This window comes from Bos taurus, chromosome 26 (genome assembly GCF_002263795.3).
Source record: "Bos taurus isolate L1 Dominette 01449 registration number 42190680 breed Hereford chromosome 26, ARS-UCD2.0, whole genome shotgun sequence".
Classification (NCBI taxonomy): Eukaryota; Metazoa; Chordata; class Mammalia; order Artiodactyla; family Bovidae; genus Bos; species Bos taurus.
In genome coordinates, this window is record NC_037353.1 from 10238930 (window position 1) to 10266605 (window position 27676).

Here is a 27676-nt window from a genome sequence, read left to right on the forward strand (position 1 = left end):
AAATATATCCTGACATTCCCTTTTGGCCTGTAGAGTTTCTGCTGAAAGATTAGTTGTTAAGCATATGGGGTTTCCCGTGTATGTTACTTGTTGCTTCTGTCTTGCTGCTTTTAATATTCTTTCTCTGTGTTTAGTCTTTGTCAGTTTGATTAGTTTGTGTCTTCCATGTTTCTCCTTGGGTTTTTCCTGTTTGGGACTCTGTGCCTCTTGGACTTGATTGACTATTTCTTTTTCCATGTTGGGTAAATTTTCAACTATAATCTCTTCAAAAATTTTCTCATACCCTTTCTTTTTCTCTTCTTCTTCTGAGATGCCTATAATTCTAATGTTCATGCATTTGATACTGTCCAAGAGGTCTCTGAGACTATTTTCCTCAGTTCTTTTCATTCTTTTTATTTTATTATGCTCTTCAGAAGTTATTTCTATCATTTTATTTTCCAGCTCACTGATTTGTTCTTCTGCTTCAGATATCCTGCTATTGATTCCTTCCAGAGTATTGTTAATTTCAGTAATTGTGCTGTTCATCTCTATATGTTTTATTAATTCTTCTAGGTCTTTGTTAATTGATTCTTGCATTTTCTCCATTTTGTTTTCAAGGTTTTTGATCATCTTTACTATCATTATTCTGAATTCATTTTCAGGTAGTTTGCCTATTTCCTTAGGATTATACAATGGAAGTGAGAAATAGATTTAAGGGCCTAGATCTGATAGATGGAGTGCCTGATGAACTGTGGAATGAGGTTCGTAACACTGTACAAGAGACAGGGATCAAGACCATCCCCATGGAAAAGAAATGCAAAAAAGCAAAATGGCTGTCTGGGGAGGCCTTACAAATAGCTGTGAAAAGAAGAGAAGCGAAAAGCAAAGGAGAAAAGGAAAGATATAAACATCTGAATGCAGAGTTCCAAAGAATAGCAAGAAGAGATAAGAAAGCCTTCTTCAGTGATCAATGCAAAGAAATAGAGGAAAACAACAGAATGTTAAAGACTAGGGATCTCTTCAAGAAAATCAGAGATACCGAAGGAACATTTCATCCAAAGATGGGCTTGATAAAGGACAGAAATGGTAGGGACCTAACAGAAGCAGAAGATCTTAAGAAGAGATGGCAAGAATATACAGAAGAACTGTACAAAAAAGATCTTCACAACCCAGATAATCATGATGGTGTGATCACTCACCTAGAGCCAGACATCCTGGAATGTGAAGTCAAGTGGGCCTTAGAAAGCATCACTACGAACAAAGCTAGTAGAGGTGATGGAATTCCAGAGGAGCTATTCCAAATCCTGAAAGTTGATGCTATGAAAGTGCTGCACTCAATATGCCAGCAAATTTGGAAAACACTTCAGTGGCCACAGGACTGGAAAAGGTCAGTTTTCATTCCAATCCCAAAGAAAGGCAATGCCAGAGAATGCTCAAACTACTGCACAATTGCACTCATCTCACACGCTAGTAAAGGACTGCTCAAAATTCTCCAAGCCAGGCTTCAGCAATATGTGAACCGTGAACTTCCTGATGTTCAAGCTGGTTTTAGAAAAGGCAGAGGAACCAGAGATCAAATTGCCAACATCTGCTGGATCATGGAAAAAGCAAGAGAGTTCCAGAAAAGCATCTATTTCTGCTTTATTGACTATGCCAAAGCCTTTGACTATGTGGATCACAATAAACTGTGGAAAATTCTGAAATAGATGGAAATACCAGATCACCTGATCTGCCTCTTGAGAAATTTGTATGCAGGTCAGGAAGCAACAGTTAGAACTGGACCTGGAACAACAGACTGGTTCCAAATAGGAAAAGGAATTTGTCAAGGCTATATATTGTCACCCTGTTTATTTAACTTATATGCAGAGTACATCATGAGTACTGGACTCATGCTGGACTGGAATAAACACAAGCTGGAATCAAGATTGCCGGGAGAAATATCAATAACCTCAGATATGGAGATGACACCACCCTTATGGCAGAAAGTGAAGAGGAACTAAAAAGCCTCTTGATGAAAGTGAAAGTGGAGAGTGAAAAAGTTGGCTTAAAGCTCAACATTCAGAAAACAAAGATCATGGCATCTGGTCCCATCACTTCATGGGAAATAGATGGGGAAACAGTGGAAACAGTGTCAGACTTTATTTTTCTGGGCTCCAAAATCACTACAGATGGTGACTGTAGCCATGAAATTAAAAGACGCTTACTCCTTGGAAGGAAAGTTATGACCAACCTAGATAGCATATTCAAAAGCAGAGACATTACTTTGGAACAAAGGTTCGTCTAGTCAAGGCTATGGTTTTTCCTGTGGTCATGTATGGATGTGAGAGTTGAACTCTGAAGAAGGCTGAGCGCTGAAGAATTGATGCTTTTGAACTGTGGTGTTGGAGAAGACTCTTGAGAGTCCCTTGGACTACAAGGAGATCCAAGCAGTCCATTCTGAAGGAGATCAGCCCTGGGATTTCTTTGGAAGGAATGATGCTAAAGCTGAAACTCCACCTCATGCGAAGAGTTGACTCATTGGAAAAGACTCTGATGCTGGGAGGGTTTGGGGGCAGGAGGAGAAGGGGACGACAGAGGATGAGATGGCTGGATGGCATCACTGACTTGATGGACGTGAGTCTGAGTGAACTCCCGGAGTTGGTGATGGACAGGGAGGCCTGGCATGCTGCGATTCATGGGGTCACAAAGAGTTCGACATGCCTGAGCGTCTGATCTCTCTCTCTCTTGCCTATTTCCTCTTCATTTATTTGGACTTCTGTGTTTCTAGTTTGTTCCTTAATTTGTGTAGTATTTCTCTGCCTTTTCATTATTTTTTTTTAACTTATTGTGTTTGAGGTCTCCTTTTCCCAGGCTTCAAGGTTTAATTCTTTCTTCCTTTTGGTTTCTCCCTGCCTGGTCCAGTGGTTTGTGTGAGGTTCCTATAGGGTGAGATTTGTGCTGAGTTTTATTTGTTTGTTTGTTTTCCTCTGATAGGCAAGGGTGAGTAAGGGGGTAATCTTGTCTGCTGATGACTGGGTTTGTATTTTTGTTTTATTTATTGTTTAGATGATGTGTCCTGCACAGGTGCTTCTGGTGGTTGGATGATGCCAGGTTTGGTATTCAAGCGGTTTCCTTCATGTGAGATTTTACTATTTGATACTCCTAGGGTTAGTTCTCTGGTAGTCTAGGGTCTTGAAGTCAGTGCTCCCACTCCAAAGGCTCAAGACTTGATCTCTGATTAGGAACAAAGATTCCACAGTGGTTTGTCATGACATTAAGTGAGAGTAAAACAAATATCCCAAAACAAGAAACCAAAGATGAACCCCAGACAAATGGCAGTTACAAAATCAGGCAAATAATAATTAAAATAATGGAATATACACATATACATATACACCCCTGAGCAAAGTCAAAACAGTCCAACAAAAATTAAGTACAGTAGATTGACCTGGCGAACAAAGAATATCAAAAATAATATATACCAGTTAAGAACAAATCTAACTAAAACACAAACTGAAAAAAAAAACTAAAGCAAGGTGCCAAGTGGGGAATAAAGCAATGAAAACAAAACTAACAATTATGTTAAGAGGAAATGAAAGAAAGAAAAGAAAGAATAGATATGCAGTTAAATAGGGATAGATGAAGAATATTTATATACATTAAAGATTAACACCCAGGGGAAAATAACAGTAGGAAAGGCAAACAAAGGAATAAAAGTAGAAAAATATAATAATAGCTCTAAAAAAATTAAAATTAAAAAAAGAGAAAAAAGAGGAAAACTCCACAGAACTGCAAAAGCCCAACGTAGAGGCAGAGGTTTATAACAATAAAATATGAGACTGAGGAAAAAAAAAAACTCAAAAGTTTCATTAGATTTCAGAGTGCCAATAAAATTGATAATTACAACAGAGGGTGGGAAAAAAAGGGGGAAAAAAATCCAAAAGAATCTACAGAACAAGTCAAAACTCACGAATAGTAAATGTTTTTCTTGAATCACTGCTATCAGAGTCCTTTCCCTTGCTTGAGTCACGGTCCATCTCACCACTCTAGGGTGCCCTCCAACACTGTGCTGATCTCTGACCTGCTGTGGGGCAGCTCTGATTCTAATCTGGTCCTACTCCTGTGTGTTCCTGCCTCCAATGTCCATAGCTATTAGAACCAGTGCGTTTTCTTTTGTGGGAGCTCTCAATGATCTCTTATATATATCCATAGACAGAGTCTACCTAGTTAATCATAAGGATTTAATCTGCAGCTTGTACAGCAGGTGGGAAGGTTTTGGGTCTTCTGCCTTAGCCACACTGCCCCTGGGTTTCAATTGTGGTTTTATTTCCCTCTCCACATGTGTGTCATCCACTGGGGTTTGCTCCTGAGGTTGCCCTGGAGCACTTGGGTTTGCCCCTGTGAAGGCCACGTATGGAGGTGGTGCAGCTGCTGGTTTTCAGGGGTTATGGCAGCACCAGGTACTCAGTGGAGTTGGTGACTTGGGCGGGAAGAAATATGCTTCTTTAGAAGGGTATGGCAACAAGTATTGGTCAGTATGCTCCAATATGTTTACCTGGAGAACCCCCCTCCCTGACAGAGAAGCCTGGCAGGCCACAGTCTACAGGGTTGCAAAGAGTCCAGACACGACTGAAGCAACCCTACACGCATAGATGCAAGATATTTTTTTTGCCTGTGGCAGCTCTGCCCCAGTGAGGGTTGAGCGCAAAGGCGGTGGAGCTGCTTGGCTTCTGGGGACCCTGACGGCAGTGTGCAGGGACATAGACTGCCTCCGCTGCAGGAATTATGACTCTGTCAGAGTCTTTTTTTGAGCCTCTTGTGGCTGGCAATCAGAAGACCTCTTTCACCAGTCTTTTTCCATAGCTCCTCACATTCAGGCACTTAGAAGGCTCCCTTGCCTGGAGTCCTTCTCTGCTGTTAGGTGCATCAGGCACATAGAAGGGCCCCCTGACTGGGGCCTTACTCTGTAGTTCAGTGCATCAGGCATTTGATGGGCCAGCCTGTCTATTGTTCAGCTGCCATGCTGGCATGTGGGGAGAGACAGGTGTGAAGATGGCTCCACCCACTATGCGTGACTCAGCAAAATCACCTTGCTTCCATGGCTGCCCAGCTTTTCCTCCACAGGCATTTCCCACCACAGTCTCCACCCTCACATCCCCTTGATCCATCTCTCCACAGTCAACAGCAGCCCTCGCCCTGGGATTGTTCCATAATCCCTCAACTCCAGCTCCCAGCCACTGTGCCTTCCAGGGGACCTGCAACCCTGTCCAGGGTATATATGGTTACAGCAAGGACTGTCTGCTTCTCATTCCATTTAGGCTGCCACAGATCAGCTGTTTTACTCTCAGACTTAAATGTTTCTCCTCTGACTCAGACAATTGCCCCAATGTGGGGATTGGACCTCTGCTTCAGTTCCCCCACCCACAAAGGGCAGGTCCAGTCCTACTAACACTCCATTTCCCCCTCTAGTTCTTCATCCTATCTAGTTTTGCATGGTTCTATATATTCTTTTGGAGAAGGCAATAGCACCTCACTCCAGTACTCTTGCCTGGAAAATCCCATGGATGGAGGAGCCTGGTAGGCTGCAGTCCATGGGGTCACTAAGAGTCGGATATGACTGAGCGACTTCACTTTCACTTTTCACTTTCATGCATTGGAGAAGGAAATGGCAACCCACTCCAGTGTTCTTGCTTGGAGAATCCCAGGGACGGGGGAGCCTGGTGGGCTGCCGTCTATGGGGTCACACAGAGTCGGACATGACTGAAGTGACTTAGCAGCAGCATATATTCTTTTCCACTGGTCAGGTACTTCTGTCCACTTTCAGCTGGTGTTTTTCATCCACTTTAGACACAGAAGTATTGTATTCCTGATGTATCTGTGGAGAGAGATGTACTCCACATCCATGTACACCTCTGCCATATTGTTCTTGACTTTTTTTTTTTTTTGATGGGTTATGCTTTTTCTATTGCTCTACTAACATTTTGAAAATTTTTTGAATATTTTTGCAGGTATATTCATAAAGTCTATTAGCTATAATTCTCTTTTGTAATCTATTTTTCTAATTTTGGTATCAAGGTAATACTTGACCTCATAAAACGAGTTGGATAGTAGTCCTTTTCCTACACTTTTGTGGATGTACTGTGTAAAATTAATATTCTATCTTTTAAAAATATTTGATCTATTTTACCAGTAAAGCCATCCGAGACGGAAAGTTTCTGCTGGGAGTACTTAGCTACAAGTTCAATATCTTCAATAGACATATGGCTATTCAAGTTATTTATTTATGAATGGATGGTGGTTTAGTCACTAAGTCGTGTCTGACTCTTGTGACCCCCATGGACTGTAGCATGCCAGGCTCCTCTGTCCATGGGATTTCCCAGGTAAGCATGAATGTACTGTGGTAATCTTTCCTCAGTGTGCCCATTTCATCTGAGTTTTTAAATTTATTGTCATAAGATTATACATAATATTTTCTTGCATGTGTGCTTGGTTGGTCAGTTGTGTTCAACTCTTTGTGACCTCATGGACTGTAGCCCACCATGCTCCTCTGTTCATAGAATTTTCCTGGCAAGAATACTTAGTCAGGTTGCCATTTCCTACTCCAGGACACCTTCCTGACCCAGGGATTGAACCCATGTCTCCTGTGTCTCCCGCATTGACAGGCAGATTCTTTACCACTGAACCACCTGGGAAGCCTAATAATTTTTTCCTATTCTTTTAACATCTGTTAAAAGATGTCCTTTTTCTCATTCTAGATATTGATAATATTTTACATCTCTTTTTTTGTCCTAGAAAGTCTGCCTAGAGACTTACAAATATTATGAATCTTCTCAAAGAACTGCTTTTTAATTTTACTGATTTTTTTCTATATTTTTTTAAGATAGCTCATGGATTTCCATTTGCTCTTTAGCATTTCCTTTATTCTAACTTCAGATTGTGTAATTTCTTTTTTCCTGATTTCTTAGATTATCACTTTTTCATCTTTGTTTTATAATTTAAGCATTTATTGCCATATGATTCTGTCTAGGCACTGCCTTAGAGCTGTCAAATAAATTTGAATAGGTTATGATTTCATTTTCATTCAAGTTGAGCTACCTCAGTTTCTTTTTTGATATTTTATTTGATCTTTGCTACTTGAAAGTGTGTTATATAGTTTCCAGTGATCTTTCTGGATATTTTCCAGGGATTTTTCTGTTGATTTAAAATCGTTTCTACCTTGTCCAGAGAACATGATCTGAATACCTTTAAATTCACTGAGACTTGTTTTAAAGTCCTGAATATGAATCCATTTTGGTAAATGTATCATATGCATTGAAAAGAATGTGCAGTGAATGTATATTCTGTTGCCATTGGGTACAGTTCAGTTCAGTTCAGTCGCTCAGTCATGTCCGACTCTTCGACCCCATGAATTGCAGCACGCCAAGCCTCCCTGTCCATCACCAACTCCCAGAGTTCACTCAGACTCATGTCCATTGAGTCAGTGATGCCATCCAGCCATCTCATCCTCTGTCGTCCCCTTCTCCTCCTGCCCCCAATCCCTCCCAGCATCAGAGTCTTTTTCAGTGACTCAACTCTTCACATGAGGTGGCCAAAGTACTGGAGTTTCAGCTTTAGCATCATTCCTTCCAAAGAAATCCCAGGGCTGATCTCCTTCAGAATGGACTGGTTGGATCTCCTTGCAGTCCAAGGGACTCTCAAGAGTCTTCTCCAACACCACAGTTCAAAAGCATCAATTCTTCGGCACTCAGCCTTCTTCACAGTCCAACTCTCACATCCATACATGACCACTGGAAAAACCATAGCCTTGACTAGACGGACCTTTGTTGGCAAAGTAATGTCTCTGCTTTTGAATATGCTATCTAGGTTGGGTACAGTACCATTGGGTAGAGTGTTCTTTTAATTTCAGGTAAGTCATGTTGGTCAAAAGTATAGTCAAGATCTCTTTGTTCTTACTGACTTTGTATTTTTTCCTGTCAATTATTATGAAAATATTGAAACCTCCAACTGTCATGTATTTGCCCATTTCTCCTTTGAGCTCCATCAGTTTTTTGTTTCATTCATTTTGAAATTCTTCAAAGTATATAAACTTTTAAGGTTTTTTAATGTCCTCTAGATGAATTAATCCTGTTTCCATTAAATGATCCATATTATCTCTGCAGCAGCAGCAGTTTGTTATTAATCATTATCATGGTATATATTTTTTCTACCGATTTTCTCTATTTGTCTTTATTTATAAAGAGTTGAATCTCTCCTTTCAATGCTATTTAACCATCCCTGTCTTTTAATCACAGTGTTTTAACCATTTAAATTTAATAATATAATTGGGATGTTTATGTTTAAAACTGTTTGTTGTATTTGTCCAATATGTCCTTTGTTCTCTTTTTTTTTCTGCCTTATTTTGGATTAATTGTGTATATTTTATTATTTCGTCTCCTTCATTGTCTTAGGTATATCATTTTATTTTGTTTTCTAGTGGTTGACTTAAGGTTTATAGTACTCTATACTTTTTAACTCATTATAGTCTATGTGTAAGTAATATTTACTACTTAACATGTAGTGTAATATCTTTAAAGCATTAAACTTTCATTCCCTCTCTCCCAGAATTTGTGCTGTTTTTGTCATAATTTTTATGTCAACATATATTCAGTTCAGTTCAGTTCAGTCGCTCAGTCGTGTCCGACTCTTTGTGACCCCATGAATCGCAGTACGCCAGGCCTCCCTGTCCATCACCAACTCCCGGAGTTCACTCAGACTCACGTCCATCAAGTCAGTGATGCCATCCAGCCATCTCATCCTCTGTCATCCCCTTCTCCTCCTGCCCCCAATCCCTCCCAGCATCAGAGTCTTTTCCAGTGAGTCAACTCTTGGCATGAGGTGGCCAAAGTACTGGAGTTTCAGCCTTAGCATCATTCCTTCCAAAGAAATCCCAGGGCTGATCTCCTTCAGAATGGACTGGTTGGATCTCCTTGCAGTCCAAGGGACTCTCAAGAGTCTTCTCCAACACCACAGTTCAAAAGCATCAATTCTTCGGTGCTCAGCTTTCTTCACAGTTCAACATATGTTACCAATAGTAAAATATATTATTATTCTTTAGAAAGAAATTTATCTTCTAAATTAGTTCATCATTAAAAACAGACAAACCATCTTTTATATTTTCCTGTGTTTTCCTTGTGCTTTGCATTTCATTATGTAGATCCCAATGTATCACTTTTCTTGGCATTATAAAACTTTCTTTAATATTTTCTCATGTTGTTGATAATAAATTATATCAGTTTTCTTATTTATGAATACTATTCATTTGGCCTTTGTTTCTGAAAAATGTTTTCACTGGGCATAGAATTCAAGGCTTATAGTGTTTAGTTATTCATTAGTACTTTAAAAATGTTGCTCCATGTTTCTGACATGGCAGATATTTCCAGCAAGAGGCCTTTTATTGTTATAATTTTTGCTCTATATGTAATGATTTTTTTCTAGCCACTTTTAGATTTTTTTTATCATTAGTTTTAAGCAGTTTTAAAATTTTATGACTTGATATAATTGTTCATAGTTCTTACATTTGGTATTCATTACACTTTTCGGATCTATGAGTATATACTGAGTTGGCCAAAAAGTTCGTTCCGGTTTTTCTGCAGTATCTTACATCTTTTTGGCAATTCAATACTTTGGGAAAATCAAACTTTAAAAACTTCAGCAATTATTTCTTCAAATATGTTTTCTCGGGGCACCTATGCAGCCTCTCCTTCAGGAGCTACAATTATACATATACTGGACTTTTAAATTTGTTCCATGCATCACTGATATGCAACAGTGAGAGAAAGATATTGAAAGAAATGAAAGTGAAATGAATTTTCATTCCTTTTCAGTTTGGTTAATTTCCATTGTTTTGTCTTCAGGTAATCTTCTTTTACACTATTTCATTTTCTACTGATCCTACACAGTGTGTTTTATGTCTCAGACACTTTCGTTTTCATTTCCAAAAATTCTATATGGGTTTTCTGTCATCCATGTTAACACTTGGCATGCTCATTTTCTGTCTTAGACATTGTGTGTGAGTTAGTTGCTCAGTCGTGTTGGCTCTTTGCAACCCCATTGACTGTAGCCCATGGAATTCTCCAGGCAAGAATGCTGGAGTGGGTTGCCATTCCTTCCCCAGGGGATCTTCCCCATCCAGGGGTGAAATTTGGGTTCCTGCATTGCCGGTAGATTGTTTACTGCTGAACTGCCAAAGAAGCCTCTAAGACATACAGAATGCAATCAAAATAACTTTTATCTATTAATTACATTATCTGTCTTTTGAGCCTTTTGTTGATTCATTAATCTCTCTATCAGCCCTCAGTTCAGTTCAATTCAGTTCAGTCGCTCAGTCGTGTCCGACTCTTTGCGACCCCATGAATCGCAGCATGCCAGGCCTCCCTGTCCATCACCAACTCCCGGAGTTCACTCAAACTCATGTCCATCGAGTCGGTGATGCCATCCAGCCATCTCATCCTCTGTCGTCCCCTTCTCCTCCTGCCCCCAATCCTTCCCAGCATCAGAGTCTTTTCCAATGAGTCAACTCTTCACATGAGGTGGCCAAAGTACTGGAGTTTCAGCTTTAGCATAAGGCCTAATTCCTGGGTTTTGGTGTGACTGGAAATTGTTAACAGATTGTCAGCCTTTGTAACTGTTTTTGTTGTTGTTGTTGGGTAGAATATTCTTGTATTTCTGGGAATAGTTTTGAACTTTTCTTGTGAGATACAGTTAGCTTATTTGGAAACATTTTGATCATTTGAGGCTTGCTTTTTTGCTTCATTAGTAGAAACCAGAACCCTTTTAGTGTCAGTCTAATTTTTTTCTTCCTAATAGTCAATTATTTTCTGATTACTCCAATCCTGGTTAATCATGAAGCTTTCAAATGCATTTGGTGGAGACAGATACTATTTAAGGCCTTCTGCTCTAAGGATTGTTATCTTGAATGCTTTCAAATGGCTTAATCCAAGGCTTTGAGTCAGTTTCCTCACATATATTTGTGTGTGTGCTAAGTTGCTTCAGTCATGTCTGACTCTGTGCAACCTTATGGGCTGGTTATAGCCTGCAGGGCTCCTCTGTCCATGGGATTATCCAGGCAAGACTACTGGAGTGGGTTGCCATTTCCTCCTTCAGGGGATCTTCCCGACCCAGGAATCAAACCAGTGTCTCTTACATCTCCTGCATTGGCAGGCAGGTTCTTTACCATAGTGCCACCTGGGAAGCCCAATCCATGCAGTTTTGTAGTTAGCTGAGGAATCCATATGGGACCTGTATAGATCTCTGAATTTCTCTGGATGTGTCCGTCTTTCAGTGTCTCTCAATTTCTCATTCTCTCTTTTCCCCATAGTGACTCTAGCTACGTTGGCAGATTCCAAAATCTCAACCCTGTCTCATTAATTTACATGGTTTTCCTGGTTTGCTTGAGTTTCTATACTGCAGCCAACCTGGGATCATTAGATAATAGCTGAGCATTTGTGGGGTTCAATTTATTTGTTTCACCTTTTACTTTTTTTCAGAAATCACTGTCTTGTGCTGCCTAATAGCTAATTTTTGAAAACTCTTGTTTCATAGATTTTTATGTTTTAACTATGACTGCTATCTAGTTCCATTTGTAATCTCAAAAAGAAAAACCCAGTTGTCCCTTTCCCTTAGAATCTGGGCAACCAGTAATCTTTTAATACTTTTTGCCTGTATGGATTTGTCTATTTTAGACATTTAATATGAATGGAATCATATAATCATGTGCTATTTTGTGTGTTTGACTTCTATTACTTAGCATAGAATTCTCAAGATTCACCCATGCTGTAGCATATTAATACATTTATTTGTACTTACTTCATTTCTTATGACAGAATAACCTTCCATTGTATATATATGCCACATTTTGTTTATTCATCCACTGGTGGTCATTTGCATTGTTTCCAGTTATTTGCTAATATAAGTAGTATTTATATGTACATTCCTTTAAAGTTTTAGTGTGGATATATGTTTTTATTCCTATTGGGTATATACCTGAAAATGGAATGCTGGGTCATGTGATAACTATGTTTAATATTTTTAAGAAATTTATTTTTTTCCAATTTTCCAATTTATGTTTTCCAATTTGCTGACAAATAGTCTCAGATACTCAGATGACACCACCCTTATGGCAGAAAGTGAAGAAGAACTAAAGAGCCTCTTGATGAAAGTGAAAAAGGAAAGTAAAAAAGTAGGCTTAAAACACAACATTCAGAAAACTAACATCATGGCATCCAGTCCCATCACTTCATGGCAAATAGATGGGGAAACAATAGAAACAGTGACAGACTTTATATTTTGGGACTCCAAAATCACTCCAGATGATGACTGCAGCCATGAAATTAAAAGACACTTGCTCCTTGGAAGAAAAACTATGACCAACCTAGACAGCATATTGAAAAGCAGAGACTTTACTTTGCCAACAAAGGTCTGTCTAGTCAAAGCTATGGTTTTTCCAGTAGTCATGTATGAATGTGAGAGTTGGACTATAAAGAAAGCTGAGTGCCGAAGAATTGATGCTTTTGAACTGTAGTGTTGGAAAAGACTCTTGAGAGTCCCTTGGACTGCAAGGAGATCCAACCAGTCCATCCTAAAGGAGATCAGTCCTGGGTGTTCATTGGAAGGACTGATGTTGAAGCTGAAACTCCAATACTTTAGCCACCTCATGCGAAGAGCTGACTCATTGGAAAAGACCCTGATGCTGGGAAAGATTGAGGGCAGGAGGAGAAGGGGATGATGGAGGATATCATTGGATCTCATCACCAACTCAATGGACATGAGTTTGAACAAGCTCTGGGAGTTGGTGATGGACAGGGAAGCCTGGCATGCTGCAGTCCATAGGGCCACAAAGAGTTGGATACAACTGAGCAACTAAACTGAACTGATGTTTTCCAATGTAGCTATACCATTTGTTATTCTCACCGACAGTGTATGACCATTCCACATCTTGGCACTTATTATTTATCTTTTGATCATAGCCTTGAAAGTGGTTATCAAATATTATATTACTGCAGTTTTCTTTTATTTTGCATTTATTTAATGACTAATGATGTCTTGTGCTTCCCTGATGGCTCAGACAGTAAAAAATCTGCCTGCAATGCAGGATACCCAGATTTGATCCCTGGGTCAAGAAGATCTCCTGTGGAAGGGAATGACAACCCACTCCAGTATTCTTGATTGGAGAATCTCATGGACAGAGGAGCTTGGAGGGCTACAGTCAATGGGGTTGCAAAGAGTTGCTCATGATTGAGCAACTAAACACACAAGGATGTCTTAAATTGTGTCATATGTTTATTGGCCATTTGCTTCTTTAAATGTCAGTTTAAATCCTTTGCTCATTTGTTAATTATTTGTCTATTTATTGTTGAATTGTAAGACTTCTTTATACATTCTGAATATGAATACATTATTAAATATATGATTTACAAATATTTACTCCCAGTTTATGTGCTGTCTTTTTACTGTTGTAATGGTGTTCTTTGAAGCATAAAACCTTGAATTTTGATGAAGTCTAATTTATCATTTTTCATTTGTCTCTTATGGTTTTGGTGTCTTATCTAGGAAATCATTACCCAATTCAAGATCGAGAGACCCCTGGTGGCTCCTTGGTAAAGAATCCACCTACCAATGCAGGAGACATGGATTCAGTCCCTAGTTCAGGAAGACACTCTGGAGAAAGAACTAATAAACCCACTCTAGGTTCTTGCCTGGAAAATTCCATGGACAGTGGAGCCTGGTGGGCTAGAGTCCATTGGGTTGCAAAAGAGTTGGATATGACTTAGTGACTAAACAACAAACAAAACAACCCAAGATCAGAAACATTTCCTATTTTCCTTCTAAAAGTTTTATAGTTTTACTTCTTTTGTTTAAAGCTATGATCCATTTTAAGTTAATTTTTGTATATGGAATGAGGAAAGAGATTAATTTTATTTTTGATGTAAACATCCAATTGTTACACTCCATTGGTTTTTGTAAAGAATATTCTTTGCTTATTTAATTGTCTTGCACCTTTGTTGATAATCAATTGGCCATAGATATATGAGTTTACTTTTTGACTCTTATTTCTGTTCCATTAATCTGTATGCCTATCCTTAATATCACATAATCTTGATTATTTTATCTTTGTAGTAAGTTTTGAAATCAGGAACAGTGGATCCTCCAGATTTTTTCTTCTTTATCAAAATTGTTTTGACTGCTTTTGTTTGTTTACTCACTAAGTCATGTCTGACTCTTTTGCAACCCCAAGGACTGTAGCCCACCAGTCTCTATTGTCCATGGGATTTTCCAAGCAAAACTACTGGAATGGGTTGCCATTTCCTTCTCCAGGGGATCTTCTTGACCCAGGGATCAAACCCACATCTCCTGCAGGGCAGGAGGATTCTTTACAATTTCTCTTGTATTTCCACATGAATTTTAGGAACAGTTTACCAATTTATGCAAATAAGGCAAATGGGATTTCTATGGGGATTGAACTGAATCTGTAATTGGATTATGTTTCCTACTTAAATCTATTCTGCTGACTTCTTCCTTTTGATTGGAATATTTAATCCATTTACTGCTAATGTAGTTTCTGAGAGAGCAATATTTATTTCCCCCATTTTAAATGTCTCATGCCTTTTTGTTCCTTTATTCATTCCTTACTGACATCTTTGGTGCTATGTAGACTTTTTAACGTACCATTTAATTCTGTTGTTGTTTCTTTTCTTTCTTTTTTAAACAATGACTTTGCTGCTTCAGTACATAGACAAATTTATTAGAACTAAGGCAAAAGCTGTAGATGACTCCTATTTTCAGTTGAAGGGGAAGACTCATTTGGTCTTATGATATCAAGCCAGTCAATGATTATGGTTCTCAATCAGAATAAGAAGCAATTTAGCATTCTTATCCTTTCTATTCCACTTAAGATGCTTTAAAAGAACAGCAACTTCTGTAAAATATGGATACCCTCAGGAAGATCAGGAGCAAATTTTTTGACTTAAGAATTCAGTATTTAATTGAGTGTCACAAAACAAACTTGTGGAGCACCGTATGAGTCTCTCTCAGAATCCTGCTGATTTTTCAGGAAATCAGGAACCTCTTGGCCATTTTGTAGCTCTGCTCTTTCGTGTCATCAGATGTCAGCTTCAGCCAGGTGGCGACAGTGCAGTTGTAAGGCAGAGCTGAATTGGATGGGCGTTTCCCAAGAGCGTGCATGTGACCCATGATAGCAGTAGTTAGGCAGAGAAAAAGAGCCCATTGTTTCTTATATGCTCTTTTTTGGTAATTTTTTTTGATTGACTTGGAGGTTTACAAATGACACCTTAAAGCAATCAAGTTTAAATTAATACCAACTAAACCCCAGTAGTATATAAACACTTGGAACTAATGTAGCTCAGTCTCTGTGCTTTCTGTGTTAGTCTTGTCATATAAATTACATGTTGATATATAAGTCTATCAGTATATTATTATAACGATTGTCTTTTAAATCATAAAGGGGGGAAAAGAATTACAAATAAAAGTATGTTTGAAAAAATACATTCTATATAAAGGAGGCAAAAATATACAATGGAAAAAAGATAGTCTCTTCAATAAGTGATGCTGAGAAAACTGGACAACCATATGAAAAATAAGAAATTAGAACATTATCTCACACCGTATACAAAAATAAATTTAAAATAGATTGAAGACCTAAATATAAGACCTGACCTGAAAAAATAAAACTCCTAGAAGAGAACAGAACAGTATTTGACATAAATCAGAGCAGTATTGTTCCGGATCTGTCTCCTAAGGCAAAACTCCAGGGCTTTCCCGATGGCTCAGTGGTAAAGAATCCACCTGCAGTGCCAGAGACCAATCCCTGAGTTGGGAAGATCCCTGGAGGAGAAAATGACAACCCACTCCAGTATTCCTGCCTGAAAAGTCCCAGGGACAGAGGAGCCTGGTGGGCTACAGTCCAAAATGTTCTAGAGTCAGATATGACTGAGCACACAAGCAGCTAAGACAAAAGAAAGGAAAACAAAAATAAGCAAATGGGACACAATTAAGCTTAAAAGCTTTTGCACAGTAAAGGAAACCATTAAAAAAAAAAAAAAACCTACTGAATGGGAGAAAATATTTGCAAATTAGTTGACCTTTAGGGAGTTAATACCCAGAATATATGAACAATTCATACAACTTTATATATATATATATATATATATATATATATATATGAAAGTATTAGTCACTCAATCATGTCTGACTCTTTGCAACCCTGTGAACTGTACCCTGCCAGGTTCCACTGTCTATGGAATTCTCCAGGGAAGAATACTGGAGTAGGTAGCCACTCCCTTCTCCAGGGATATTCTTGACCCAGGGATCGAACCTGGGTCTCTTGCACTGCAGATGGATTCTTTATCATCTGAGCCATCAGGGAAGCCATATATATATCAGATCAGATCAGTCGCTCAGTCATGTCCGACTCTTTGCGACCCCATGAATCACAGCACGCCAGGCCTCCCTGTCCATCACCAACTCCCGGAGTTCACTTAGACCCACATCCATCGAGTCAGTGATGCCATCCAGCCATCTCATCCTCTGGCATCCCCTTCTCCTCCTGCCTCCAATCCCTCCCAGCACCAGAGTCTTTTCCAATGAGTCAACTCTTCGCATGAGGTGGCCAAAGTACTGGAGTTTCAGCTTGAGCATCATTCCTTCCAAAGAAATCCCAGGGCTGATCTCCTTCAGAATGGACTGGTTGGATCTCCTTGCAGTCCAAGGGACTCTCAAGAGTCTTCTCCAACACCACAGTTCAAAAGCATCCATTCTTCAGTGCTCAGCCTTCTTCGCAGTCCAACTCTCACATCCATACATGACCACAGGAAAAACCATAGCCTTGACTAGCTGGACCTTTGTTGGCAAAGTAATGTCTCTGCTTTTGAATATGCTATCTAGGTTGGTCATAACTTTCCTTCCAAGGAGTAAGCCTCTTTTAATTTCATGGCTGCAGTCACCATCTGTAGTGATTTTGGAGCCCAGAAAAATAAAGTCTGACACTGTTTCCCCATCTATTTCCCATGAAGTGGTAGGACCGGATGCCATGATCTTCATTTTCTGAATTGAGCTTTAAGCCAACTTTTTCACTCCCCACTTTCACTTTCATCAAGAGGCTTTTGAGTTCCTCTTCACTTTCTGCCATAAGGGTGGTGTCATCTGCATATCTGAGGTTATTGATATTTCTCCCGGCAATCTTGATTCCAGCTTGTGCTTCCTCCAGTCCAGCGTTTCTCATGATGTACTCTGCATATAAGTTAAATAAACAGGGTGACAATATACAGCCTTGACGAACTCCTTTTCCTATTTGGAACCAGTCTGTTGTTCCATGTCCAGTTCTAACTGTTGCTTCCTGACCTGCATACAAATTTCTCAAGAGGCAGATTAGGTGGTCTGGTATTCCCATCTCTTTCAGAATTTTCCACAGTTTATTGTGATCCACACAGTCGAAGGCTTTGGCATACTCAATAAAGCAGAAATAGATGTTTTTCTGAAACTCTCTTGCTTTTTTGATGATCCAGCAGATGTTGGCAATTTGATCTCTGGTTCCTCTGCCTTTTCTAAAACCAGCTTGAACATCATGAAGTTCACGGTTCACATATTGCTGAAGCCTGGCTTGGAGAATTTTGAGCATTACTTTACTAGCGAGTGAGATGAGTGCAATTGTGCGGTCGTTTGAGCATTCTTTGGCATTGCCTTTCTTTGGGACTGGAATGAAAACTGCCATTTTTCAGTCCTGTGGCCACTGCTGAGTTTTCCAAACTTGCTGGCATATTGAGTGCAGCACTTTCACAGCATCATCTTTCAGGATTTGGAACAGCTCATAAAACAACCTTGTTAAAAATGGGCACCCTCAAAGTTACTGACAGAATTATTTACAATAACCAAGATAGGAAAGTACCCTAAGTTTCCATCAACAGATGAATGGATGAGGTTCTGGTAGACACATACAATGGAGAGTTACTGAACCATAAGTAAAAAATGAAGTCCTGCCATTTGCAACAATGTGGATGGGCCTAGATTATGCTTAGTGACATAAGTTAGAAAGAGAAAAACAAATAGTTTATGCTATCACTTGTATGCAATATAATTTAATATAAGTGGAATCTAAAAAACAAATGAATGTATATACTATAAAAAAGAAACAAATCCACAGATTTAGAGAAATAGTGATTACCAGTGAGGAGAGAGAAGAAGGGAGGAGCAAATTAGGGGTAGGGGATTAAGTGATATAGATTATTATGTATAAAAGAAGTAAGCTACAAAGATATACTGTACAGCACAGGGAAATACAACCATTATTTTGTGATAACTTTAAATGGAGTATAATCTAAAATATTGACTCACTATGTTGTACAACTGAAACTAACATAATATTATAAAATATGTAAATGAACTTAAATTTAAAATAACATAAATGAGTACTAAGGGATGTAGTGTACAGCATGATAAATATAATTAACCTTGCTGTATATGGTGGGCTGCTGTCTGTGGGGTCGCACAGGGTCGGACACGACTGAAGCGACTTAGCAGCAGCAGCAGCATATCATACATGAACATTGCAAAGGATGTAAATCCTGATCACAAGGAAAGTTTTTCTATTTTATTAATTTTCTATCTATAAGAGATGATGTTTACTAAACTTATTGTTAATCGTTTTATGATATATGTAAGTTGAATCATTATGCTGTAACCTTAAATTTGCACAGTTTTGTATGTCAACTATATCTCAAGAAAGCTGAAAAGAAAAACGCAAAATATATTTTTACTGCCTTTTATGAATACTTATATATTTCTTTTCACTGTTCCTCTTTATTTGGTATTGTGAATTCAAGTTACTGTTTAGTGTCTTTTTATTCAGCCTGAAGCCTGTCTTTAGTATTTCTTATAGGTCAGTTCTGTTATTGGCCAATTCTCTACTTTTTTGTGAGTTTTGGATGTTGTTATTTCTCCTTTGTTTCTAAAATATACTTTTGCTGATTATAGACTTCTTAGTTGATTGTTTTTTCTTTTAAAATTGAATAATGTCATTTCACTGTCTTCTAATCTCTGTTGTTACTGATTAGAGGTTACTTGTTAATTGTGTTAAGAATCCCTTTCATGTCATGAACTGCTTTTCCTTGGCTGCTTTCAGGGAAACTGTTTTGACAGTTTGGCTATGTCTCTTGGTCTGGATCTTTTTGAGTTCATCCTACTTAGAGTTCATTTAGCCTCTTATATGAAGATATATTTGGAAAATTTTCCACTCTTTTTACAAATATTTTTCTTAACTCTCCTCAATTCCCAAACTCCAACTATGCATGCATTAACATGTTTAATGGTGTCTCATAGATCTCTAAGGATGAATTAGGTATTCACACTTGGTTAACTTTGAGTTAGGGCAAATAAAAGCAAATTCTACGAAAAAGGCTTTTCCAAAATCTGTCAGGCTAATCGAATTATAATAGTTCTCTGGAAATTGGGCATTTGAGAAGCTTCAGTCCTATTCACTTTCTTTCAGTGTCTGCTAAGCTGCTGATTTACAAAGCTACATTGGTTGCAAGGCTCCTGTTTTTCAAAGCTACTACAAATTTGGGAAAAAAAACATAGGCATATCATAAGCTAAACACCTCATAATGTATTATTCTTACCAAGATTCAGGAGTTTTCTTAAAAATACATTCTATGGATTTTTGCAAGTTTTTGGTTAATTTTCAGAATCATCAAAAAGTTTATTTTAGAAGTTTTCATTGCCATTACTGAGGAGTGAGTCTTTTGTAGGTTTTTATACCACCAACTTGGAAGTCAGGCCCTTGGTCAAATTTTGTAAATTTTTCTTGTACACTTGCTAAGAATGTGGCTTTTCTCGTGTTCCCAGGCCATGTTACAAATATTTTAAATACATTATGTGGTTAAACTGCTTAAATTTGTAGTCGTTTTTGGTTTGCATTGTTTACTACCCAGGTAAACTGGAGATGGAGCCCCTTACCATGGAATTAATTTCACTCATGATTTAGCTTTGCTCCTTTCACAGGACATACATACAGATTATCTTCTCTCAACATCCAAAAGTTGTGTCTTTGTGCTGTAGGTTTTTCTTTCTAGTATCTATCTTGTATAATGTTCCTTTAAAGGTTATGGTTGCTATATTTATAATTTTATGATGCTATTTTAAAATTAATTTAATATAGGTAAGATTTATTTATAACAAACTGCACTGATTTAAAATATATTATCCAGTAAGTTTTGGCTAATGTGTAAACCTATGTAATTACCACCAAAATAAAGCTATAGAACATCTCCATCATCCTAGAAAGTTTCCATTTGTCCTTCAGATCAGATCAGATCAGTCGCTCAGTTGTGTCCAACTCTTTGTGACCCCATGAATCGCAGCACGCCAGGCCTCCCTGTCCATCACCAACTCCTGGAGTTCATCCATACTCACGTCCATTGAGTCAGTGATGCCATTCAGTCATCTCATCCTCTGTCATCCCCTTCTCCTTTTGCCCCCAATCCCTCCCAGCATCAGAGTCTTTTCCAATAAGTCAACTCTTCGCATGAGGTGGCCAAAGTACTGGAGTTTCAGCTTTAGCATCATTCCTTCCAAAGAAATCCCAGGGCTGATCTCCTTCAGAATGGACTGCTTGCAGTCCTTGCAGTCCAAGGGACTCTCAAGAGTCTTCTCCAACACCACAGTTCAAAAGCATCAATTCTTAGGCACTCAGCCTTCTTCACAGTCCAACTCTCACATCCATACATGACCACAGGAAAAACCATAGCCTTGACCAGACGGACCTTTGTTGGCAAAGTAATGTCTCTGCTTTTGAATATGCTATCTAGGTTGGTCATAACTTTCCATCCAAGGAGTAAGCGTCTTTTAATTTCATGGCTGCAGTCACCATCTGCAGTGATTTTGGAGCCCAGAAAAATAAAGTCTGACACTGTTTCCACTGTTTCCCCATCTATTCCCATGAAGTGATGGGACCAGATGCCATGATCTTCATTTTCTGAATGTTGAGCTTTAAGCCAACTTTTTCACTCTCTTCTTTCACTTTCATCAAGAGGCTTTTTAGTTCCTCTTCACTTTCTGCCATCCTTAGAGCTCAGGTATTCTCCCACTCCCAGCCTGTAGTCACTTTAACTATCGATTATGCTTTTTGTTGCTAACAAATAGTTTTTAAATTTCTAGAAATGCAAGTAAGTGGAGTCATTTATCATGTATAAATCTGTGCTTTACTTTTTGATTTACATTTATTCTTTGACTTTTATCTGTTTATTTTCTATTTTCCTTTTTTCCATCTCTGAGATAGAATTCAATTATTTATCTAAAGATAAAATTTTATGTAATTTATTTTGCTTTTAACTCATAAATTTCTCTAAATATACTTCTTCCACTGTCCTCTCCTTGAAGGATTTCAGAGAAAACATATTTTCCTATAATGCATTCCATAATTTACTCTTTGGTATTGTTTCTTGCTATTTTTATTACATCACTTAATCTGGCTTAGTTTTTTTTTTTTTTTTTTTTTTGCCTCTCATCCACTATCTGGAGATTTATTTCTCTCTTTTAAAAAATTCACTTTATAAATCTCATTCTATTACCTTTTCTTACAAAGGACATATATTAAGATGAGCAGGTTTATTTGCTTAACTATGAATGTTTAAGTGTGGAGAAGGCAATGGCACCCCACTCCAGAACTCTTGCCTGGAAAATCCCATGGACAGAGGAGCCTGGTAGGCTGCAGTCCATGGGGTTGCTAAGAGTCAGAGACGACTGAGCGACTTCACTTTCACTTTTCATTTTCATGCATTGGAGAAGGAAATGGCAACCCACTCCAGTGTTCTTGCCTGGAGAATCCCAGGGACGGGGGAGCCTGGCGGGCTGCCGTCTATGGGGTCGCACAGGGTCGGACACGACTGAAGCGACTTAGCAGCAGCAGCAGCAGCAGAATGTTTAAGTGTGGGTGTGTTTTCTTTCCATTTTTATGTATGTAGCACAACATCAAAAAATATGTTTTGTACTCATTAGCTTTATTGTATTCTACTTGCTCTACTTGAGGTGAGATTAAGTTCATTACTCTCAAAGGTGCTTGTTTGGTTGAATTTTTTTTTTAAATGTCTAACATATTCTTTTTACTAGACAATTTTTTTCATACTGCTGGTACAGTAGCACAGTGAACTGACTCTACTACTGAGTAACACACTGCAAATTTTGTATGTTTCATTATTTCTACCATTCTTGATTTCTACTGCATGAAATACATTTTTCCATCAAAAGTTATCTTTCAAATATATCATTTTCAGATCCTGTTTGGTGAAAAAGAATTTTTACCCAGCACATACATTAGCAAGTTCATTGGTCAGAATGTGTGCAACCATGTGGTAACTGATGTGTGTAGCAAATAAACTATATTGTTCTTTGGAAATGATCCCCCAGATTTAAAAAAGGTAGGTGTCACTTAATGATTTAAAGTAAAATTTTTTGATGATGTGTTAATGATGTTGTATAGACCCAGGGACAACTTATCCAATATATGTATATCTTAAAATGTTTGATATATTATATATATATGATATAATATATCATATATATATATATATATAAAATAAGGTAAACTATATTATAATCCAAGATGTATTTTGCACATAAATTTAAAGTCAAAATTTCTGGGATGAAGTAATTCAATATGACTATGTAGATAATTCAAATTATGTTTTTATGTCTTATATGAAAGTATGTTTGAATATTGTATTTAAAAGAATTTTAATCTTTTTCCCTCTGTTTGCCTCCTAATAAATCTAGTATCATTATCTAGGCACTGATTCAATTTAAGACCTTTATCTCAGAAAAATTTTTTGATCAAACATTACCATATTAAAAAAAGTGACTTAGATTTCTCCGGCAATGGACAGTGTTTCATTCTAAACTGATTGAGGCGACACAGTTTTACTGTTATGAAAAATTCTAATTCTTGAAAAGGAACTAATGACTGACAAATGTATGTGTTGTTTTTCTTTCTTCTAGAGTCACATTGACGTATACTTATCACAGAATCCAACAGGAACGGCAGTTCAAAATGTGCTAGACTATCGTCAAGAATGACTTTTACCACTCAGTATTTATGGGACTTCCAGTTCAGTTCAGTTCAGTCGCTCAGTCGTGTCCGACTCTTTGCGACCCCATGAATCGCAGCACGCCAGGCCTCCCTGTCCATCACCAACTCCCGGAGTTCACTCAGACTCACGTCCATCGAGTCAGTGATGCCATCCAGCCATCTCATCCTCTGTCGTCCCCTTCTCCTCCTGCCCCCAATCCCTCCCAGCATCAGAGTCTTTTCCAATGAGTCAACCCTTCGCATGAGGTAGCCAAAGTACTGGAGTTTCAGCTTCAGCATCATTCCTTCCAAAGAAATCCCAGGGCTGATCTCCTTCAGAATGGACTGGTTGGATCTCCTTGCAGTCCAAGGGACTCTCAAGAGTCTTCTCCAACACCACAGTTCAAAAGCATCAATTCTTCGGCACTCAGCCTTCTTCACAGTCCAACTCTCACATCCATACATGACCACTGGAAAAACCATAGCCTTGACTAGATGGACCTTTGTTGGCAAAGTAATGTCTCTGCTTTTGAATATGCTATCTAGGTTGGACATGGAACTTCCAATACTTATTAAAAAAGCATGGGGAAAAAAAGGCACTGCTGTGTGATGTGTTATATTTTTAAAGTTGATTTTGGAGACTAGAGTAAGAAGTTATTTCAGAGCTTAAATTTCAATCAGATAACTTTTGTTTACAGTTGTCAGATTTAAAAAATATACAGGACACTCAGTTACATTTTATTTTCAGGTAAACAAATAAATTTTTAGTATATCTACGATAGCATTCCAAATTTAGCTTAATTTAGAATCCTGTATTTTATCTGGCAACCCAAAATTTATCCCATAATAAAGGAACTGTTTGAGTTTTTAGTAGAAAAGGGAAATGTTTCATAAACGTATCAGTAACATTTCTGTCATTTCTTTTCATAGTCTCATTAAAATAATACCAATTTATATAAGTCATCTCCAACCAGGTGACAAGTGGCAAATTTCTTAAACATTTCCCTCTTCTTTCCATTCAACCCTTCTTTCTTTTCCCTCTCTCCTTGTCTCCCTTTCTTCTCTCTCTCTCTCTTTTTTGTTTGAAAGCTCTCCTCCTTTATAAGTCTTAGTGATTCTCTGTTTGTTATTGTAGCCAGTATATTGTATCTTTTTTGAGGAGATAAAAGAGATCTCCTTTGATATTAAAAACAGATAATCGCCAGGGACTGGAGATTAGGGGGATGTGATAAAGACAGAATTGTTACTTTTATGTTTAAAGGTGATAGCTTTCTATTCATTTCAAATTGAAAAACTGGTACAAATGTATTTTATGTCAACTTACCATCAGTTTTCCCTGGTGGCTCAATTGTAAAGAATCTGCCTACAGTGCAAGAGACATAAGAGATGTGGGTTTGATTCCCGGGTCAGGAAGATCCTCTGGAGGAGGGCATGACAACCCGTTCCAGTATTCTTACTCTTTCAGAAGAATTTCCCATGTGATAGCCAAAATACTAGGGCCAAAGTGACCTCACATTACTAAAATCATTTGCTAAGCTATAAGCTGATATCTACATACAGGATGTGAGTGCATATTATTCCAAGGTACATACCCTTGAAATCTGTAGATGAATGATACTCTTGGATGTCATGTGTCTTCTTTGCCCTGAAAGTTTTTACTCCACTTACCTACAGTCAACAAATCAACATTTGTCCTTAGAAGAGATGTCTCACCTCATAATCTTGTTTACAGGCATCTGCTTAGGACTTTTCCACTGCCTATCATCTCCACTTTGTAGAAAAGATAGTTCCTGAATACTCTTGTCTCACAATTATGATAGAATGCTACTAAAGCCCCATTTTTACGCCTTCCAATTCTGAGGCAATTCTTTTGTACCAGAAATCTTTGTCTTACTGTATTTGAAAAATTAACTTTTCTTGGAGTATCATGAGGAAATTTTTACTAAACAAAATTTATATAAAGGATAAAAACTTTTTCTGAATATCAATTCTGAATGCAAATATTAACTGAATTATTCTGTTTGAAAATGTATTTGATAATTGAATTGTAAAGTAACAAAGCAGATTTTATACTTGTAGTAAAATTAGTATTCCATATTTTATGTGCTATAAGAATTAATTTGGATATTAGTGACTTGAAGTAGTTGGATCTTAAGCAATATTTATAGACTGAAATTTAATTTATACCACCAAAATAAAATATAATACAAAACTTAATGTTATAGTAAGTTTATATTTTAAAATAATTGGACAAGCATTCATTTGTCTGTGTGAAATCATAATTATAGTTTTCCATCTGTTTATTAGGTCCTTCCTTAATAGATAGTATAACTTACTATGTTCAAACATTGTCAAAATGTGTGTTTAATGTCCTTATTGCTTTTCTTGAAAGTATGGTATTTTTGCCAAATTATCTGCTTCTAGTTCTCTGGGAATATATTTTAGCAGTCATTCATCCAGGAGCACACAGTACTGTGACAGAAAGACTGGACTTATATATGAGAGACATTAAATCTGAGTCAATACGTCATATTGTAAAATGAAGCAATTAAACCTAGTCTCCAGCTCTACTTATTTTGTAAGATTTTATAAGTAATAGTTTATTTTGTCTCTAAGGCTGTTATTAAAGGTACATTTCAAGCCTATAACTGGGGAAATGCAATTCTAAATATTCTACATTATAATCAGGCAAGGTCATGTTTTCAAAATTTGATTATTTGGCTCTTAAAGGACAAAAATGAAGACATATTAAAGATCTAACAAACCCCTTGTTTTTAAAAGAAAATGCAATGTTTTATGATTCCTAGAAAGATGATGAAGATAGACCTAAGGATGGGTTCAAAATAATAAAGCATAATTGTTTTAAAACAGTGTCACACATGGTAAAATTCAATGTATTATGCCATTTGAACCTCATGGAAACTTTGTGATATTCAGCAGATGTTTATTATTATTACCATTTCACACATGAAGAACCCAGGTACACAGAACTTCTAATTTGTGAAAATCATTTTACTATGATGTAAGGCTTACAATAGTCCATTTCTGTCTGACAATGCTTGAGATTCCACTGATAATTTCTGTGGACCAAATAAACAGGTAATTACTATTATAGTTTCAAGGAGAAAGAAAATAATCAAGTTACAATTCCTCATGTGATATGTTATTAACATACACGTTACTATTTCTCATTTCCCTTTACCCCACTCCTCCATTATACCATGTGGAAGATATGAAGGTTCCAACTGCAATGTGGAGTGGTGGACAGGACATTTAGGAAGTTCCAGGAGATGTTAATGTTCCAGAGTTCCAAAGAATAGCAAGGACAGATAAGAAAGCTTTCCTCAGTGATCAGTACAAAGATATAGAGGAAAACAATAGAATGGGGAAGACTAGAATTGCTTCAAGAAAATTAGAGATACCAAGGGAATATTTCATGCAAAGATGGACAAATAAAAGACAGAAATGGTATGGACCTAACAGAAGCAGAAGATATTAAGAAAGGTGGCAAGAATACATAGAAGAACTATGCAAAAAAGATCTTCATGACCCAGATAATCACGATGGTGTGATCACTCACCTAGAGCCAGACATCCTGGAATGCAAAGTCAAGTGGGCCTTTACCAGGGTCCAGCCCCGGTTGGATCCAGGGATTCCCTCAGGAGGACGACATTGACGATTAAAGGATAGATAAAAGGAAAAAGACAGAGGTGAACTAACTGGTTTATGCGGAAAGCCAATAAAACCTGTAATATCAGGTTTGCTCTGACCACAGAGGCTGCAGGCTCCCTCTCGAATAGCTGAAGGTGCCCCACCTTAGGCACCTTCTCGAGTGGGTCTTAGAAGCCCAGGCAAGTAAGTGGTCTCAGAGAGCCTCCACGCTCCGATCAGTCACCCTGAAGTAAGAACAGAGAAGAAAAGGAGAGAAAAGGAAGCAAGAAAGAACGAAATGGGGAGACCAAGCTTTAAGCAAGGCCCGTAGCTTTATTTTCAAAGGGAGCTTATATACCTTAAGTTGTGCATAGAGGATAATAGGGGGTGTGAAATCATGCAAAGTCAGCAGTCTTTGATCCTTATGGAGACCAGGCATTTCTTTTCTGCAAACTTATCGTATACAAATGGTTTAGTGATTTACATCATCTTCTGGCCAGAAGGCCTGTTAACATTTTATGACTCTGATAAAGGTTTGTCAAACATAAGACTTATTTTCTCTAAGAGTAATTATTTTAAAGTTTGGCGCCATCCTCCAAAGGTGTTAGATAAAGTTGCATTCCTATAGGGCAAAGATGCAGTGGGCTTACAACAAAGGAAAGAATTTATTACCTTAAGGGTTTAAAGTTGTTAACACCAAGGCCACTACTTATTTTTTCTATATACCAACTATATTAATTAATATACTTCCAAGGTGGCACCCCACTCCAGTACTCTTGCCTGGAAAATCCCATGGATGGAGGAGCCTGGTAGGCTGCAGTCCATGGGGTTGTGAAGAGTCAGACACGACTGAGCGACTTCACTTTCACTTTTCACTTTCATGCATTGGAGAAGGAAATGGCAACCCACTCCAGTGTTCTTGCCTGGAGAATCCCAGGGACGGGGGAGCCTGGTGGG

The 27676-nt window shown here is 37.9% G+C and overlaps 1 long non-coding RNA gene and 1 pseudogene across 1 annotated transcript in view; one reads left to right on the plus strand and one right to left on the minus strand.

Annotated features, from left to right (window-relative positions):
* Window positions 1–25138, plus strand: part of LOC112444516 (uncharacterized) — a 43847-nt gene extending 18709 nt beyond the window's left edge. The window contains exons 4-5 of the long non-coding RNA XR_003032876.2: window positions 22278–22421; window positions 22999–25138. This is a non-coding gene — a long non-coding RNA (uncharacterized lncRNA). The remainder of the gene's footprint in view (window positions 1–22277; window positions 22422–22998) is intronic.
* Window positions 14718–15186, minus strand: LOC101904466 (small ribosomal subunit protein uS15-like; annotated as a pseudogene).
* Window positions 25139–27676: the final 2538 nt, after the last annotated feature.